Source organism: Gobius niger, assembly GCF_951799975.1.
Source record: "Gobius niger genome assembly, chromosome: 7".
In the NCBI taxonomy this organism is placed as follows: Eukaryota; Metazoa; Chordata; class Actinopteri; order Gobiiformes; family Gobiidae; genus Gobius; species Gobius niger.
In genome coordinates this window covers 28,030,191-28,035,906 of record NC_136858.1, presented here as the reverse complement: position 1 = coordinate 28,035,906, position 5,716 = coordinate 28,030,191, and positions in this window count along the sequence as shown.

Below are 5,716 nucleotides of genomic sequence, written 5' to 3'. Positions count from 1 at the left end.
CATCCAGACATTGCTCTGCGTATCGAGCTGCTATTAACTTAAAGTAAATAACAGGTGGGCAACAACAAAAACAAACCAAAAAAAAATTATGAATCATTTTAGTCACGTCAGAAATCGTTAGTCATGATTTTGAGGAGATAAATGTTTACTCACGACCAAAAATCCTATTACAATTTGACCTTTTGGATCTTAATTCCATCTCCAAATGTATTCATGTGAAGATTTCTGTCCAGACTAGCGCTACTAAAGAAGAGCTTTGAGATCGATCACTAAAAAAAACAAGCTTATGGGGTTAAAGCCAAAATATGAATCCATTAACCCCTCGTCGTCCACAAGGCTCAACCCTCGTCATCCTTTAGTTCCCGGTTGTTTTCCGCGGGCATGTGTCCTGAGCTGGCCCCTCCTGCCTGTCCTATAGAGTGAATGGCACGGCCTTTTGACTTGGAAGCCAAACCAGGGCCTGCATGTTTCTGCTCCCCCTGCAGCTGCCCCATGCGTTTCGATGGGACCGCTGCCTTTTATTTGGTCGTGTATGTACAGTATGTTACAGTGCCAATGTCTGGGGAAAAAGCAGCGCTTATGCTGCGGATCAGACTTAATATGATTTCTCCTTTTTGTTGAATTTTTTTGGGAAGAAAAAGCACATTGTCGAACCCCCCTTTTTTCCTTTTAATGTTAGATATTATAATTATTCTAGCATTTGCTAATTTTTACAATGAATTGTTATGATGGTTATTCTTATTATTGTTATTATGAGTAGTAATTTGTTGCGCAGCACTGACAGCTACATGACGTGTTGTGCTACTCCGAGCTTGTATGATACTTAGGATGAGAAACATTTATAAATACATGCAATTATTGATACTATCGAATATTTTTTAAAAACAGTGGTGAGGGTCGGTTTACATGACGTGGTATGATCCCTTCTGTGGCCGTTTCGAGTGATAAGTGTAAAAATTAATGGGTACTTGAATAGCCATGGTGTTAGGAATATGAAACAGGATCAGCCTCGTTCACACTGGCGGCGAAAGTGGCTCAAGCTCGACCGTCTTCAGACCCGGTGACAATTGATCAAGTCAGAGGACGCGACGCAAAGACATGGGGTTGAGGTTTTGAGTATAAGGTGATTCAGTGTTTTAAACAGTGGTTCCCAACCTTTTTTGTCCTGCGTTCCCTTTGAGTCAGTAATTCATACTCCGTGTACCCCCGACCTCGAGTGATCTGCTCAACTATTATTAAAGGAGCTATACCTGATTGTACAAAGAAACAGGGTCGCTCAAATTTCAAATTGCTATTTTCTGGTCCAAACTCATCTCATACTTTCCTGATGCATTTAACATCAAAATTCGTCAGGGACTGAGTTTAAACCAGGTTTCACGACTTTCAGGGAAAACTGTCACTTCACTGTAAAAAATGCCTACTAGCCTGACATTTTATGACTGTTTAATAGGCTTTAAAACCAGTGTTTTTTGATAAATGTCTGCTTTTACCATATACTAAAGGACAAAACAAATTTTATTCCAATACAGAAAATTAAACAAAATCAAGGATAGCTCCTTTAATGATTAGTAGAGTGATGTGTTCAAACTAAAGCTAAATACTAGCGCAAACAGTCTAAAATTCAAGCATTTTACTGAAAAGCATCACTAAAATGTACTTTCATTTAACAAAAACATTGAGATACTACTCAATTTCATTCTTTTTGTAAATCTGAAAATATCCCCGAACCCTGGTTAGTCTGAAATCACAGCCCCCTTGCAGGTCCCAATATGCAACAGGGCCCCCAATATGTAATGCAAAGCCATTTAGTAAAAAAAAAAACCTGTACGGACTAAATTTATTTATAACATTAGAGTCTTGGGATTAGTGCTTCAAAATAAAAATAATTTGCCTTTTGTATTGCCTTTTAGATCACATTTCTCTTTTTAAAATGTGAAAGGTTAAACATGTCCAGGAGCAGGGCTGTCGACAGACTTGTCGGGGTCCGAAGCGAGAGGGTTTCACATGAGCCCCCCAAACCCACATTTTGCCATAAAATAAATGCCTCATAATAGAAAATGGGCTCCTTCATGGGACCCCCTGCTCCTCGGGCCTCTTACCCAGTTGCTTCCCCTCAATCAACGGCCCTGTCCAAGAGATAATATTAGAGGAAATTCAGATAATATTAATGCTCCTGGACTGGAAATTAAAGTCGAATAGTTTGTTTCATAAGAGCCTATTTGCAGAGAACGAAATAAAAACAAAAGTGTCTGACCACTCAAACTGTGATTTCCCTTTGATCGTGATCACATTTGCAGCCAAGTACTGCAAGTATAGAAATCACATGGAACTGAAAACATAGATAAATAAAATGTCAGTATTTATTTGTGATTAACTCAAGGGTAAAGGCTCCTCGCGCAGATACAGCATATCATAAAGACGACACCATGACAGGGATTACTGACCCCTTGTGGCTCTTCCTCTGGCTCTTCCTTGGAGGGAAATGTTTGCTCTTGCAACTAGCAGGAGAAAATAAACCAAAAGGGAAATTAATCTTTCCTTTTTATAAACTGAGATTAAAAAAGGCGTACCAAACTTGAAGTGACACAAGGACGAAATTGTGTTACATTTATCCCCGAATTACCTCAGTATTATTTACATTGGGCATTTCAGTCCTGTTCCCAAAACCCTCATTGTGTTGGGCCACTTTCCCCCCCCCCAGTGTGGACGCAGCCTCAGCCCAACGGTCTGTATTTCCGGCAGTGAAACGCGAGCCCTGACCTCCTCAAGAAGATGGTGCCAAATGAGAAACGTAATGCCTACAAGATGAATATTGCATGGATTTATTTCTATCTATAACAGAGACAATGAGACGATATCGACTTCTGGGTGCTATACGCCGCGCAGATTCTAGTCCCGGAGTCCCGGTGCGGGCGTGTAATGGATGGTATTGTTATTGTTTTGAGGGATAAAACAGCATTTAAATATCACAGGCTTTGTAAAAATCCTCTGACGGATCAAACGAATTAAAGGAAACAGCAACCCAAACCTGTCTGTGTTGGTCTCTTTGTGCACTCATATCGGCTGACTTTATTAGGAACACCCGCTGCACTGTTGGTTAAGATATGGAAACAAATTAGCAAGATTAGAATGGGGAAGAGAGGGGATTTCAATAACCTGACATGGACAACAGAGAACAGGGTTTTATACTGTATGCAAACGACTCTATAGGTTTACATGAAACCTTTATAAGCAGTTTTATTAGGCCCGTATGTGTATGTACAGTATATACACTGCAAAAAGTAACTAACTAGATTAGTATAAACATACAATTTGAGCATAATAATCCAAATTTTAGTGGTTTTGACTAGGTAAGTTGTTCTTGGTCATTTTTCCTAGATTATTTCACTTGTTCTGAGATGTTTCTGACTCGTTTCAATACATTTCGTTCTTATTTCAGGTAATTTTCTTTGCCAATGGGGTAAGAAAATTGGTCTTATCTCATTGGCAATTTTACTTTCTTATTTCAAGCGAGATTTACCTTAGAACCAGTTTGAAATGTCCTCAAACAAGCAAAATAAACTTGCTCCGATCAGGAAAAATGTCTAAATTAGCGAAAAACGCTTAAAACAAGATATATTTCCTCAATTCAAGTCATTTAAGACAATGCTTGATATTTACTTTTTGCAGTGTAGCCCATAGTTTTAAAATATGGAAGTGCAAATCTGAATTTACATAACATGGGGGGTACAGTGCTTCAGTAGGGTTAGGTTTAGGGTCAGGTTTATGATTAGGGTTCGGAACAGCAAATGTGATTTATGTTGTGTTTCACTCACACAGACCGTACACATCTTTGCAGAAACTAGAAGGTATTGGCTTTCAAATGAGGTATCACACTGGTAACGGCTATATACGTCCTCCTGTCAATACGCTTTGAGATTTGGATATGTATAATTGCTAACCCTAACCCTAAACTGGCAGATAGCAGATACAGGCTGTCACACATGTTCAAATCCACACAGTGAAAAAAAACATTATGATAAACTTGTTGTTCAAATTTGATGGAAAACACGTTTATTTGTTCACAGTTCAAGCAGTACAAAGTAACTCTTCCCCCTAGAGGCCATAAGCGCAACTGCAGGTGTAGTAGCAAGTTACGATTTTTTAATTTATTAATTGTCTTGGAGAGTAAATACTACGCTGACAGGAAAGGCGAAGGGAGAGAGGGTTACTGTGCATCCAATTATACAACGGAAATATTTTTTTTCACTCAAACTTGGCTGTAAATACTGTTTAAAGTGACGCTAGCCCGCAGTTAGCTTTGCCCGTTAGCATGTTAGCTTCTTCTTCGTGATTACATTAGTGTGTATTGGTGACTCCGGACCGGTGGCAGTCAAGTTGCAAACATGGTTTTCTGGCCAGAGACACCAGGGGGAGATGAAAGACCCTCCAATCATCCCATAAACACTTGTATTACCCCCACAAGGACTACGGAAAGGATTTATTAAGGTAAATAAGTTACTTAGTACTGCTTTAAAGGCCCTGAACCCATGACTTTTGTGTTTACAAACAGGGATGAGTTCATAAGCACAACTTCCAGCTACTAGCCAAAAATATGAAAGTCGCTACCTGGATGTAACTGTTATGTGCCCAAAGAGTGACTGACCTGAACATCCTGAATGACCAGGTTATTCCAATGGATTTCTTCTTCCCTGACGGCACGGGCGCATTCCAAGATGCCAGGATGTATCGGCCGTTTTCACGTATGGATTGACCTCCAGAGTCCAGATCTTAACCCCACTGAGAATCTTTGGGATGTGCTGGAGAAGGCTTTGCGCGGTCAATCATCAATACAAGATGTTGGTGAAAAATGTATGCAACACTGGATCTTTTGACATTGCAGAAGCCAGCTACCTATTAGAGCGAGTGACCCTTTATTTTGTGGCAAAACTTTCTTCTTCACAGATGATAACAATTTTCAAGCAGATACACTTGAGCTATTTAATGTCTACAAGGGGGAAAAAAACAGCTACAATGCCTTTAAAGGTTAAGGTTTACTCTTTTCAATACTTCTGGGGAAACCTGTCAAGAGCCGTGGGCGACCACAGTGCAGCCCAGGAACCCATCAGCTTCTCCACTCTAATTTTCTCTCTCTATGGCCTTGACACATCAGAATGACTCAGCCTCCACATCGTCCCCGCAAATGAAATTGACTCAGAAACCCTGACCTTTTCTTTACCACTGCTCGTTCAGGGCTCATGCACGACAGACCAGCGCCAGAAAAATCACCGCATTCTGTCAAAATCACTAAATTAAAGACCCACGCTTCATTCTGTTGACCAAATTACATGTCGTTTTTTTCCCGCAGCAGTGTTGTGTGAGCTGGGGACCTCCTGTGGCTAAACTCCACCAGGCCATCTGCACCAAACCACCCATGTGCACTGCAAATGTGACTCCGGGATTAGCATAAGCATTAACATAACGTTCACTGACAAAAACACAAACACGTACGGCAGGCCGAGGAGACTGCGGGATGTTTGGATTGTCAGTGATCATAATATTAACATGGAAATGGCGTGTCGCCGTTATTTGGCGGGAGCGGTGGAGCGTGCACTGACAGCCTCACCTGGGAGTACGCCTGAATCTGAGCTTAGTCAGGTCTGACAGGCCCCAACACTGTTAATAATGTGTTTCTGTCACGTCGACTTTGAATAAATGAGCATTATGGACTGTGAAT